Source organism: Ascaphus truei, chromosome 20 (assembly GCF_040206685.1).
Source record: "Ascaphus truei isolate aAscTru1 chromosome 20, aAscTru1.hap1, whole genome shotgun sequence".
NCBI classification, from domain to species: Eukaryota; Metazoa; Chordata; class Amphibia; order Anura; family Ascaphidae; genus Ascaphus; species Ascaphus truei.
Window position 1 is genome coordinate 18984174 of NC_134502.1, and position 13288 is coordinate 18997461.

Here is a 13288-nt window from a genome sequence, read left to right on the forward strand (position 1 = left end):
TTTTTTTGTGTTTCTGTCCATCTAAATATATTTTCTTCATTTTATTTTAACAAGTCATCTTAAACTGCAAAGTTGACTCTGCCATGGGTTACTCATATCTCTCCCAAGAAAAATGCTGACCAGGAATCTTTATTGAACACAGCAGTCTTTACATTTTTCTCATCATTTTATGCTAACTTTGGAGTTTACATCACTAACAATGGTGAAAAGACCTGTCTGATACATGTGACTGTGCTCACAAGTGATATTTGTATTTGCTGTACACTGTACAGTAAAGGGTTTATGTTACTTTTTACAGACTGTAACTTATTTAATGTGAGTTTGCAACAAAATTCTTCCCACCTGTCTAATCATAGACATGAAAACAAGATGTTATTGCCATTGGCCCACTGAGTACACTAATACCAGATATGAATAGCTTTAAATACCATTCTGGCACAAAGAGACCCAGAATTAGTCAAACTGCAGAAGGCTCTTCACTGCTGAATTTTTCATGGCTGAATGCAAATGATGCTCGCTATTAATGGAAAGGCCAAACTAACCTCTAGCGGAAAAATACTCCCATAAAAGTGTGTATTTTTTGAGGGTGCATACACAAGCTATTCAGACACAGCAGAAAGAGCACCAAAAAGGAGGCTAACCGCCAGACTAACGAGAGGTCCAAAGATATCCAAGAGTAGTTGTGTATAGGCGCACAGCAAACAAGGAACAGGTCACGTGGCGAATGAAAAATATTTATTGATGCTGCATTAAAAAAACGGTGGAGGGTACAATACTCCGTATTTTTTTTTTAATGCAGCATCAATAAATATTTTTCATTCGCCACGTGACCTGTTCCTTGTTTGCTGTGCGCCTATACACAACTACTCTTGGATATCTTTGGACTTTGGATGAGGCTGCACGCCTGTGGACACTAAGGGGTAGCAGTGAGTACTCAATCTTTTTCTATGGGCCATCCCAAGGAGGGGGAAAAGTTATAATACTTTTGTCCCACACCCTCAGGTATTATTAAGTCAATTTATGGCAAGACCGAGTACTACACTCTTAACGCATATATCCCCCCACTTGTCTACGTCTACATGGACAAATGATGGGACCAAGCATTTGAGCTCCTACATTCCTATACATATCACTGCTAACGAGAGGTCAACCCTTCAGCGCTCAGGAGAAGAAGAAAAAAATCCCATGTCTGAACGATTATCCCTCCCTCCAGACGGGCCCGCCAACAGGTGGGGGTCTGCCGGGGTTGGTGTCCCGGGTCATGTGAGTCAGGGGCCCGGCCGGGCCAGTTATATATTTTTTTAAATGGCAGCGATTCCCCGTGCGCATGCGCAGAGCCAAGGTCCCGGCGCGCATGCGCAGGGCAAGCAGGGTGTCCGGCCTGCTGCCTGTGGGCCCGCTCCCCCCCCCTGCTTCCCCTCGCTCCCAATGTGGGATGGAGGGGAATCGCCATTGCGGGCCCGCACGCGACAACACAGCTCCCCCCGGGCGCCCACCTACAGCCACGGAACTAGCCCACCAGTCTCGCCCCCCCCCCCCACCCCCAGGGGGATGCGTGTGGCGAGCAAGGAAGCAGGACCCATCCGGTCAAGGTCAGTCACTCACTCAGGCAGTCACTCACTCACCTACCCAGTCACTCACTAACCCACCCAGGCAGTCACTCACTCACCTGCCCAGTCACTCACTCACCCACCTAGGCACTCACAAGGCACTCACTTACCCACTTACCGCACTTACCCACCCAGGCAGTCACCCACCCAACTCACCCACCCTGGCAGTCACCCACCCACCCAACTCACCCACCCTGGCAGTCACTCAGTCAATAACCTTCCCAGTCACTCACCCACCCTGGCACTCACTCACTCACCCACCCTGGCAATCACTCACTCATCCACCCAGTCACTCACCCACCCACCCTGGCAATCACCACCCTGGCAATTACTCACTCACCCACCCACCCAGTCACTCACCCACCCAGTCACTCAGTCACCCAGTCACTACCTCACTCACTCACCCACCCACCCAGGCAGTCAAACTCACCTACCCTGGCAGTCACCCACCCACCCAATCACCCAGTCACCCACCTACATGATACCTAAAGCAGAATTAATTTCTCAGTGCAGAGACAAAATAAAACCGTTAGAATCACCATTCTAATTCACTTACAATTTGCAAGCTTCTCCTTTGTGTGTGTGACGCACGCTTCAGGCTTCGCCCCCGCTCTGACATCTCGCAGAACCGGCGTGGGAGTAACACTCTCCCTAAACCCTGCCCTCTGAAAGCTGTGACACGCGCGGGCTGCAAGCAACCTCCTACCTGATCAGGCTGCATCATTGGGCACACCTGCGTGCGCCAGCAGCCTATTAGGTTTCACTTCCTGGTTCCACCCCTGCTTTGTATTGGAGCCTCCTCCTTTATATACCCTTCACTTATAGCTTACCTTTGCTGAGCATAGTCGTTGTGACGCCGTGCCTTGCCACTTCTAGTTCCTGAACCTTGCCTTGCCTGACCATGCTGCTGTTAACCTCTTGTTGCCTGAACCCTGCTTGTACTTTGGACTCCGCTTCTCTCTACTCCTGATCCGGCTTGTTGACCTCTCTCCTGGCTCCTGTCCTGACCTTGGCTAAGTACTCCAACGATCCGACTATCTCCTATCCTGCACCTGGCTACTTACCCCGACTATCCGATACTCTCCAATCCTGAACCTGGCTACGCACACTGACGATCCGCAATTCTCCACTCCTGAACCTGGAAAGTACCTCAACTACTCTAATATCTATAATCCTGACCTAGCCTGAACGACTACTCTACACTCTAGGCGCGCCCGCGTGGCTGTGGGTCAGCGTATCTCAATTCCTTGCCTAAGCACCGCGGTCGCGCTTCGTTTGTGGTGAGCTACGCATTACAGTGTGTCTACAGGGGCGATGGTTGGGGTTCAGCAGAATAGCAAAATATAATTGTGTTCCCTAAGCAAAAACATTTTTAAACCGCTGCCTGTCGCGCACCCCTTAACTTGTTTGGCGGCGTCGAATGACGGTGCAGGGTCACGTGACCACCTTGCCATGGAGACAGATATGACGTCACTCCGCATGACACCGCGGTGTCATTTGACACCGCGTTGACATGGCGACACGTCACAGCAACTCTTCTGAATCCCGGTAAGTGAGTTGCAGAGGCCTCACACGATCCCCCCGGCATTTCATTTAAATGCCTCGGGGAAGAGCGCGGGGCCTCTGCAACTGCCCACGACCACCCCAAAAAATCCAGCGGTCCCCACTTTGGGCACCGCTGCTCTAACAGATTCCGTTCTGAGATCACAAGGACTCACATGTGGTACTTAACCAAACTCCTTTTGAAAACCCCATAATAGGCTACTATAAATTCAAACAAGTAGCCAGCGCTCTACACATAATAATGTATTGAGGCTTTAAAACAATTTCTAACCTGCTTTGTTCCAGATCTGACTAGAAAGCTTCAAACAGTAGACCTCGGAAACCCCCCTAACTCCAAAGACAGGTAGGGAACGCATGCACTCGTGTGTATTTGCTGACAGTTATGCTTTAATTTTCTCGTGGGATTGTTAATAATCACTTATATTTGCAAACATGCCTGTATTTGGTCACTGTGAAGAAGCACAATCACAATCAAGAATTAGCTTCACTGCGGATCAGCTCACCCACACCCACCACACCACCCTGGTCCTAAGGCTGCGGCCACGGTGCCGCTGAGCGCGCTATGCCCGTTCAATGTAGTGAAAGCAAATGATGATGCAACGTTCACAAAAGCTCAGCGCTTGGAGAGACAATTTCCCCCCCCAAAGCGCTGAGCATGCACACATGACCATACTGTGAACAATCAACATGGAGGGAGGGAGTGGATGGGAGACTGCAGCCACTGCACCGTCTCACCTGATCACACATACACAACTTTGCTATAAAGATTCAACATGTCTTCGTTAAATGTCGTGATTTCTTTATTTCTGGGTGGAGGAGCGGGGTGTGATTTGAGAGCTTGCTGTTAATTATATTGCATGGTAACAAGCTTTACAGTCTGTGCTGTTACACGCGGTCAAGCACTCGGGGCAGGGGTTAGGGGGGCAATGTGAAGGGCCATGCAAGTAGCACAAATTAATTTAAGTTGACTGTACAAAAATAATTCCACTTATTTCTGTTTCCGTAAAACTCAAATACTTCAGACGAATGTTTTTGAGCAGAAAAAGTTAGTTTATTCTTACTATTGTTACTAAAACATAGGAAGGGTGTTGATCCAGGGAGATATTCCGATTGCCAATTCTTGGAGTCAGGAAGGAATTAATTTTTCCCCTTAAGAAACTACATTGGATAATGTGTCACAGGGTTTTTTTGTTTCCCTTCCTCTGGATCAATATATCGTAAGTAGGAAAAGGTATGTCGACTAAATTTGTTATTGGTTAAACTTTATGTATGCATGTCATTTTCTAATCTCATGTTCTATGTTACTATGTAACAAGGATTAATTGTAGTAAAGTATAAATGTTATACAATAAGTAAACTGTTATGTCAAAAACGAATGTTGTTATTAGTTCTTACTAGGAATTTATTCCATTTTTTAAAAAGTGGGGCAGGGCTATGTGGCGAGTAGATTTTTCTGTTCGGCGAGAAGATTTTTGGGTGATTTGTCGACCAGTGAAGCAGACCAATGCCTCTAACTTTGGTATCGGTGCAGTACTGAGTCAGGCGAGTACCGATGTGGTCGCAAGTTGTTAGATCGGGAAGCTGCCTATGCTACGATTGAGATGACGTGCTAGTCCATAGTGTTGGCCCTCTGGAAACTCCAGCCCAACATGTACGTATTTCTTTCACGGTCGTTGTGGACCATAATCCCCAGAGCTGTTTGAAGCTGGTTTCAGGGGATAATGCCAAGCTGTTGTGGTGGAGTCTTGCCTTAAATGATTATGACTTCACCATACAGCACAGGTGGGGGAGCGAGCACGGCAATGCCAATGGACTTTCCCGCCAGGACGATCCATGACCGACTAAGCTCTGTCCTTTGAGCATTGATCTTGGAGACCAAATCACTGGGGTTTCTACTCCAGAGCCCTCTACTTAAAGGGAAGGTGTGATGGAAGGGGTAGATTTGGCTGCTCTAAAATAAAGGTCAAGCCCGCCACTACCCCTACCTGTCAACAATAGGATATATTTATTTATTCATGTATGAATAGTCCCATATCTGTATACAGTGCCCACATTAGGCTGATATTATATTTTGTAGCCTGGCTCCAGCACTTCAGGAACCCGGAGTTAACCTATGTTAAATGTTTTAAATATGCTGTCCTTTGTGTGGAGAATGGGTATACCAGTATCCAATCTCCACACAAAGGAGATCCCGGGAAGATAAGGTGAGTTGGCTTGGGACATTGTCAAGCCAGGCAGGGCTGTGGACTCAATTGTGGGGAAGGTGGCTCCCTGCAGGGGGGTGGGGGGAATTGTTCGACTCAGACACCTCTCCCTGTGAGGAGTATTGGAAGGACCAGGGGCACCGTTGCCCGGACTGTGTCATGTAGGCACAATTCCCATTGGTCCTTTCAATATTACACGTCACTAAATAAGCAGGGCTTTAATGCATAAATGATCTTGCGAAATTTGTACTAGACGTTGTTCCTATTTCAAAAATGTAGATAAATAAAATGCAATGGTTATGAATATGAATGTATAAATCCTAATATTGAAACTACCAAAATATTTTTTTAAGAAATAAGACACCCAAATAGTTCAAAGAGCAGCGTTATTGTAAAAATAATCAACATTTAATTCATAGCATTTTGGCCTGTGTCAGGATGGACGTGTGTAGAGATTTTTTTCACCATTATACAAAGCCTTAATAAACCATTTTTTAGGAAGGTTAGTATAAAAACCCAACACATTTCCAAAGCTCCAGTGCTGTATTAAATAATTATTCTCTCAAATTAAGAGAGATCTGTTGGGGAACCAGAAGCAGATAAGGGCCGTTCTATACTGTGTGCGCACACGCGTGTCTGTGCGTATACAGTCCGTGCTTCTGGGACCGACAGACAGGGAAGGGTGTGTGTGTGTGTGTGTGTGTGTGTGTGTGTGTGTGTGTGTGTGTGTGTGTGTGTGTGTGTGTGTGTGTGTGTGTGTGTGTGTGTGTGTGTGTGTGTGTGTGTGTGTAAATTATTTATTATTAAAAAAAAACATATTTGTAAAAATAAAATATTTATTAACATTGTGTACACTCTCCCCTTCCCCACACACACACACACTCTCCCATGCACACACACACACGCACGCACGCGCAAACGCACACGCACGCACACACACACACACTCTCCCATGCACACTCACACTCACACACACACACAGACACACTCCCATACACACATACACACTCTCCCATACATACACACACACACTCACATGCACACACACACACACACACACACACACACACACACACACACACACACACACACACACACACACACACACACACTCACATACACACACACAAACTCTCCCATACACACATACACACTCTCCCATACACACACACACACACACACACTCCCATGCACACACACACACTCCCATGCACACACACACACAGACACACACACACACACACACACAAAAATGAAAAACCGGGGCACTTTAAAACAATGTACATCACGTCACGCCCCCCCCCCCTCGTTGCCATGACAACAAGACACTAACGTCAGGCGGTGACATGTTGCCATGACAATGTGGCATCACGTGATGCCTCGTCACCATAATGCATCCCATTGATATGTCAACTTAATGCCGCGTGACGTCACGGAGCAGCTCGTTGTTATGGCAATGTGTATTACGTGACGTCGCGCAGCCATGTTGACGGAATTTGGAGGGGAGGATACAGCCAAAGGCAAATTAAATAAATATATAATAAATAGATCTAAAAAAATGTTATCTCCTCGTTAGCCTTCAATAGAAGGTGGCAACCCTGGCTGCAGTGTGTGTTTCTGTATACAGAGGTAGGCCCTGCAGTGGGTGTTTGTGTGTATAGAGGTGGGGGCTGCAGTGTGTGTTTGTGTGTATAGAGGTGGGGGCTGCAGTGTGTGTTTGTGTGTATAAAGCAGTGATTCCCAAACTTTTTTGTTTGGAGGAACCCTTTAAGTATTTCGTTACATTTTGGGGAACCCCTATCTGGATAACATGTTCGACGGGTAAATCACAAAATAGACGTGTAAAGAAGTGGGGGTAATAAATAATAATTAACTCATACTTTTGAATAAACAATGTGTATATATTTTGTAATGATTTTGGTTTAAACATCCCCCCCTACATCTCACATCACCCCCCCCCCTGCATCTCACATCACCCCCCCACGGATCAATCGATCTCTCCCCCCCTCTTCTTTCTCCCTCCTCTCTCTCACCCCCCCCTTCTCTCCTCTCCCTCCCCTTTTCTCCTCCTCATCCCCCCCTCTCTCTCTCTCTCTCTCTCTCTCTCTCTCCCACTCTCCCATCCTCTCTCACTCCCCCTCTCTCTTCCCCTCTCTCTCTCCCCCTCTCCCCCCCTCTCTCTCTCTCTTCCCCCTCTCTCTCTCTCTCTCCCTCTCCCCCTCTCTCTCTCCCTCTCCCCCTCTCTCTCTCCCTCTCCCCCTCTCTCTCTCCCTCTCCCCCTCTCTCTCTCCCTCTCTCTCTCTCCCCTCTCCCTCTCTCTCTCCCCCTCTCCCATCCTCTCTCACTCCCCCTCTCTCTCTCTTCCCCTCTCTCTTCCCCCTCTCTCTCTTCCCCCAATCTCTCTCTTCCCCCAATCTCTCTTCCCCCCCCCCTCTCTCTCTCTCTCTCTCTCCCTCTCCCCCTCTCTCTCCCTCTCCCCCCCTCTCTCTCTCCCTCTCCCCCCTCTCTCTCTCCCTCCTCTCTCCCTCTCCCCCTCTCTCTCTCTCTCTCCCACCCTCTCCCATCCTCTCTCACTCCCCCACTCTCTCTTCCCCCCTCTCTTCCTTCTCTCTCTCTTCCCCTCTCTCTTCCCCCTCTCTCTCTCCCCCCCCTCTCTCTCCCTCTCCCCCCCTCTCTCTCTCTCCCTCTCCCCCCCTCTCTCTCTTCCCCCTCTCTCTTCCCCCTCTCTCTCTTCCCCCAATCTCTCTCTTCCCCCTCTCTCTTTTCCCCTCTCTCTCTCCCTCCCCCCCCCTCTCTCTCTCCCTCCCCCCCCTCTCTCTCTCCCTCTCCCCCCCTCTCTCTCTCTCCCTCTCCCCCTTCTCTCTCTCCTCCCCTCTCTCTTCCCCCCCTCTCCCTCTTCCCCCCCTCTCTCCTCTCTCTCCCACTCTCTCCCTCTCCCCCTCTCCCCCCCCTCTCCCCCCCTCTCTCTCACCCTCTCCTCTCTCTCCCCCTCTCCTCTCTCTCTCCTCCTCTCCCAAACTCCCACACATACTCTCGCACACACCGTCACGCTCTTGCACACACTGTCACACTCACACACTGTCACACTCTCACACACATTGTCACACTCTCACACACACACACACTGTCACACTCACACACTGTCACACTCACACACTGTCACACTCTCACGCACACACTGTCACACTCACACACACTGTCACACTCACACACACACTGTCACACTCACACTGTCACACTCCCACACACACTGTCACACACACACACACACACACACACACACACACACACACACACACACACACACACACACACACACACACACACACACACACACACACACACACACACACACACACACACACACACACTGTCACACTCTCACACTCTCACACTCTCACACACACACTGTCACACTCACACACACACTGTCACACTCTCACACACTGTCACACCCTCACACACTGTCACACTCACACACTGTCACACTCTCTCTCTCTCACACACACACACACACACACACACACACACACACACACACACACACACACACACACACACACACACACACACACACACACACACACACACTGTCACACTGTCACACAGTCACACTCTCACACTCTCACACAGTCACACTCTCACACAGTCACACTCTCTCTCACACACACTGTTACACTCTCACACACACTGTTACACTCACACACACACACACACACACACTGTCACACACACTGTCACACAAACTGTCACACACACACACACACACACTGTCACACACACACTGTCACACTCACACACACTGTCACACTCTCTCACACACACTGTCACACTCTCACACACTCTCACGCAAGCAGCGTTTACAACAGAAGCAGCCTCTCCCCCCCCCCCCACTTCCATCTCTCCCCCCTGCAGCATCTCCCTCTCCCCCCCAGCCCCAAATATGCCTGCCTGCGGCGGCTGCGGGTTCGGCGGAGGCGGCAGGCTGTGAGCGGCTCTGAGGGGGGAGGGAGAGAGCCGGGTTGCCGGGGGAGCGAGGGGGGGAGCCGGTGTGCAGGCGAGGGGGGCAGCCGTGGTGCCGGGGGGATTGAGGGGGGCAGCCGTGGTGCCGGGGTGGTGCCGGGGGAGAGAATGGGGGAGCCGGGGGATTGAAGGAGAGAGCCGGGAGCCGGAGTGCAGCCGGGGTGGTGCCGGGGTGAGCGAGGGGGGAGCCAGGGGTGTGAGAGAGAGCCGGGTTGCCGAGGAGCCAGAGGGAGGGCCAGAGTGCCGGGGAGAGGCAAAGCCCCGCCCCCCGGATACTCCATCCAATCCCCTGCGGCCCGGCCTTCTAAAGACCCGCCCCCCGGATACTCCATCCAATCCCTGCGGCCCGGCCTTCTAAAGCCCCGCCCCCCAGTATTCTCCATCCAATCCCCTGCGGCCCGGCATGTTTCTGCAGAAGCCCAACCCCTGGCAGTAAGAAAAAATACTTGCCGGGCTGCTCTGCATCCTCTTCCTCCCCGCCGCCGCGCACCGCCCCCTCCTCCCCATCGCCGCGCACCGCCGCAGACACAAAAAAACGGGACATTCCCGGGACAGATAACGCAACCGGTACAGCACACGAAAAACCGGGACTGTCCCGGGAAAACCGGGACGAATGGTCACCCTACCTAACCTCAGCCATCTATAATTGCAAGCGCGCGCACTATAGAACAGCCCTAAGAGTGAAGAGGCTCGTCCTCTGCCACCTGACTTGAAACACTAAATGATCTAGTACTTACCTTTGCAACATAACATGCAACATTCTAAGAATTCTGTTTCAGATTCTAAATCAAAGAATCACCTGTTTGTATTGTTTCTGGTTTCTAATGGATCGTATATATAATTTTACAAACACTTTTAAATATATATGAAAATATTGTGGGAAATGTGTATTTCTGTTTTCTGAAATGATAAAAATTGGTAACACAAGAAAAATAGCAGAGGATGGTTTCGATCCATCGACCTCTGGGTTATGGGCCCAGCACGCTTCCGCTGCGCCACTCTGCTGTACTGGATTTCCTGCCTGCAGTAGTCTGTGACAACCCCACATGTTTGGAGCAGATTGTATTCATGTCCTTTATATTTGTTTTCCAGTGTGCAATAGACAATATATGTATATTTACAATTGACGTTATATAAATATACATATAGGAAAATTTAGCAAATAATGTTACATACATGTTTCTTGTTCTGTTTTCGAAATTAAAGAAATAGGTCAATAACAGATTATATTCAAGTTGTGTACGTGCTGAGGAGATGGCCAGACTCAGCAGTATATTCATCTTGCTCTGTATGTGTATGTGACAGTTTAGTCTATTTAAGTATAATCAGCTCAAAGCTGGAAACATTTATTTTAATTCTAATATAAACACAAATATCTGTGCATTGACTGGTATTTTATTGGTAGTAAAGCAGTAAAAACGATGGCACAATTGACATAATAAAGAAATATCATAACAAACTTACACATTCCCTGAATCAATATTACATTAAATTACAAGCTACATAAAAAAAAATAGGCTGTTTCTGCCCGGTCTCGAACCGGGGACCTTTCGCGTGTTAGGCGAACGTGATAACCACTACACTACAGAAACTAAGCTGGCAGCTCACCTCTAACCAGTAGAGATGAGTGTGTTTCAGTTCTTACACTCACTCTCACACAGTGTGCTATGTCCTATGCCAGGAGGCGCTCGCTGGTTTTGAAGGCTGTGAGAGGGGGAAGGATACAGTCGCCTCCGCTTAGTCATATAAACACGTGCCCACAGATCCGTGTTATATCCTGGCACAAAGGAACTACATTTCCCAGCAGGCATTGCCAGCTTCGCGCATGCTCAGTCTTCACAGGTAAAATGTAAAACCTCAGTGTGGCTGCAGAACTGTTTGTTTCACTCCCCCTCCCTCTGTAATTATTAGTGGGTGACTGTGTCCGGGACCAGGAGCGCAGCACTGTGGGGTCTGCAGATGGATCAGGGACATCACAGCACTGACCCCTTATGCCAGAAGATCAGCAACTTTATACCTTCCACAAAAAGATACATAAGCAATATCTAACCCAATATATATGTATCTCTTCCAATGTGTCAATTAAATGGGTTCAACATGTTCCTTCCCCCTAATCACAACATACTCTGCATCTAGATACATTGGACTCATTGATTGGAGGTTTGGTTGATTGACCCGGAGACGTCTGTGTTGTGTGTGATGTATTATTTCCCGTCAGTATGTCTGCACATGACATTGGATACTTTGTACAAATCCTAACACATCCCTATTTCTATTACTCTTCTTGGAGTAATAATTGCCATTTTATGCCCCATATAAAGTACATAAATTTAATATAATCATTGGATTTTGTATTTATTAACAACTGATGTTGCTAGAGAAACGTATCAATACTTCTTTATTGTGTTATCAATATAAGTTTTAAATACTATTATTATTTTTATTTTATCCATAAAAGTACAAGTACAAATTCAAGCTTGTTAATATTAATTTTCCAATACTTCATTAACTAATATTTAATGCATTAGAATAAATCATTATCACTAATAACAGTTAATCAGTATTATTTCTATATATTGCATTATCTATATTTCAACACAAAGATCAGTCTCTCGTGAGACTGTCAAAAATTGCTAATGCTGACTATATTGCAAGTCATCACAGCGGGGTATTGGGAAAAGTTTTCAACTAGCAATAATCACGCCTCGGATTAACCTCATGGGCTATGATACTGCCACTGCGCAAAGTTAATTTTCTACTGGGCTAGTAACCACCAGCCCACAAGAAGCCCTCATTACACTGGTGGCTAGCCAAATGCAGGAGCTGGTTCAGTGCTATGGATTGTGGAAGTTAATATGGTAATTAACGTGGGAACTATAAAGACTCTCTTGCAGTTCCCCAGACTATCACTTGCATTGTATCTGCATGTAAAAGCTTCAGCTCTAACAAGCATTGAGTCATTTAGATCTGATCCCACAATGCAGGAAGATAAAGCTAATTAACAATATGTACTTATTCCAGGTGCTCCTTTATTTTGCTCACTATGCTGCATAGTAACAATAGTTTAGAGAAAAGTTAATAAAGAGCACATTTGTACAAATACAAAGGTGGATAAACACATTATTTTCGCTTATTCTGTCTTTAAGTTTAAATGTATTTAGATATTGACAAAAAATCAACAGATCTTCCAAAATTAAACAAAATCCATATTAACACATAATAATTTGCTGTTTTCTATTAAATATCTGCTGCAGTTGTATTTGCTGCATATTTGCTGCAATAATTATTTGCAGAAACTGAAATATATAAGGATTAGGGAAATCTATCGAGAAAGAGATTTGTATATTGTTGGGTAGAGGATTATCTTTTCCACAGAAATCTCACTCTGTTGTGTTTTACTGAAAGTAGATATGTTTTATTAAACAAATACAGCAATAAGTCAGTATCACTTTCTAACAGTACCACTCCTCTGATTCTCTTCTGATGGTGTTTGTGTTGGAAATAGAAGTATCATTTATGTTTGGCACTAATAAAATTCACTTTGTTACTATTCTTTGTTAATTTTTTGTTTTGCAATATTATCAGGAAAGAGATGCGCATGTATGCACCTTAGTAGACCCGAATACTGATGATTTCTGTAGCTTCCCTAATTAGTTACTTCAGGTTACATATGACTGAATGTGGTACACACTTTCTCTGATCTTTCTGAATATTTTTCCCCATCATGTCATTCCTCTGTGTGAATCTATCTTTTGGGAATTATTTGTAATTGCCATTAATAACCGATCTCTTTTGTATTATAAAAGATAACATTTTATGTTTATAAATAAGAGATCAGTGAATATATCTAAATTAACCAGCGAGAGTTAAATATGCAAGTGTTTACCT

General features: G+C 46.7%; 3 non-coding genes across 3 annotated transcripts; all 3 read right to left on the reverse strand.

The window, feature by feature from the left end:
- Positions 1 to 10333: 10333 nt before the first annotated feature.
- Positions 10334 to 10405, reverse strand: TRNAM-CAU (transfer RNA methionine (anticodon CAU)). The gene has a single exon. It is a non-coding gene; the product is annotated as a tRNA-Met (tRNA).
- A 514-nt stretch (positions 10406 to 10919) lies between these two features.
- Positions 10920 to 10992, reverse strand: TRNAV-AAC (transfer RNA valine (anticodon AAC)). Its single transcript has one exon. It is a non-coding gene; the product is annotated as a tRNA-Val (tRNA).
- Positions 10993 to 12008: 1016 nt separating this feature from the next.
- Positions 12009 to 12149, reverse strand: LOC142471488 (U4 spliceosomal RNA). Its single transcript, XR_012789448.1, has one exon. It is a non-coding gene; the product is annotated as a U4 spliceosomal RNA (small nuclear RNA).
- Between the last annotated feature and the right edge of the window lie 1139 nt (positions 12150 to 13288).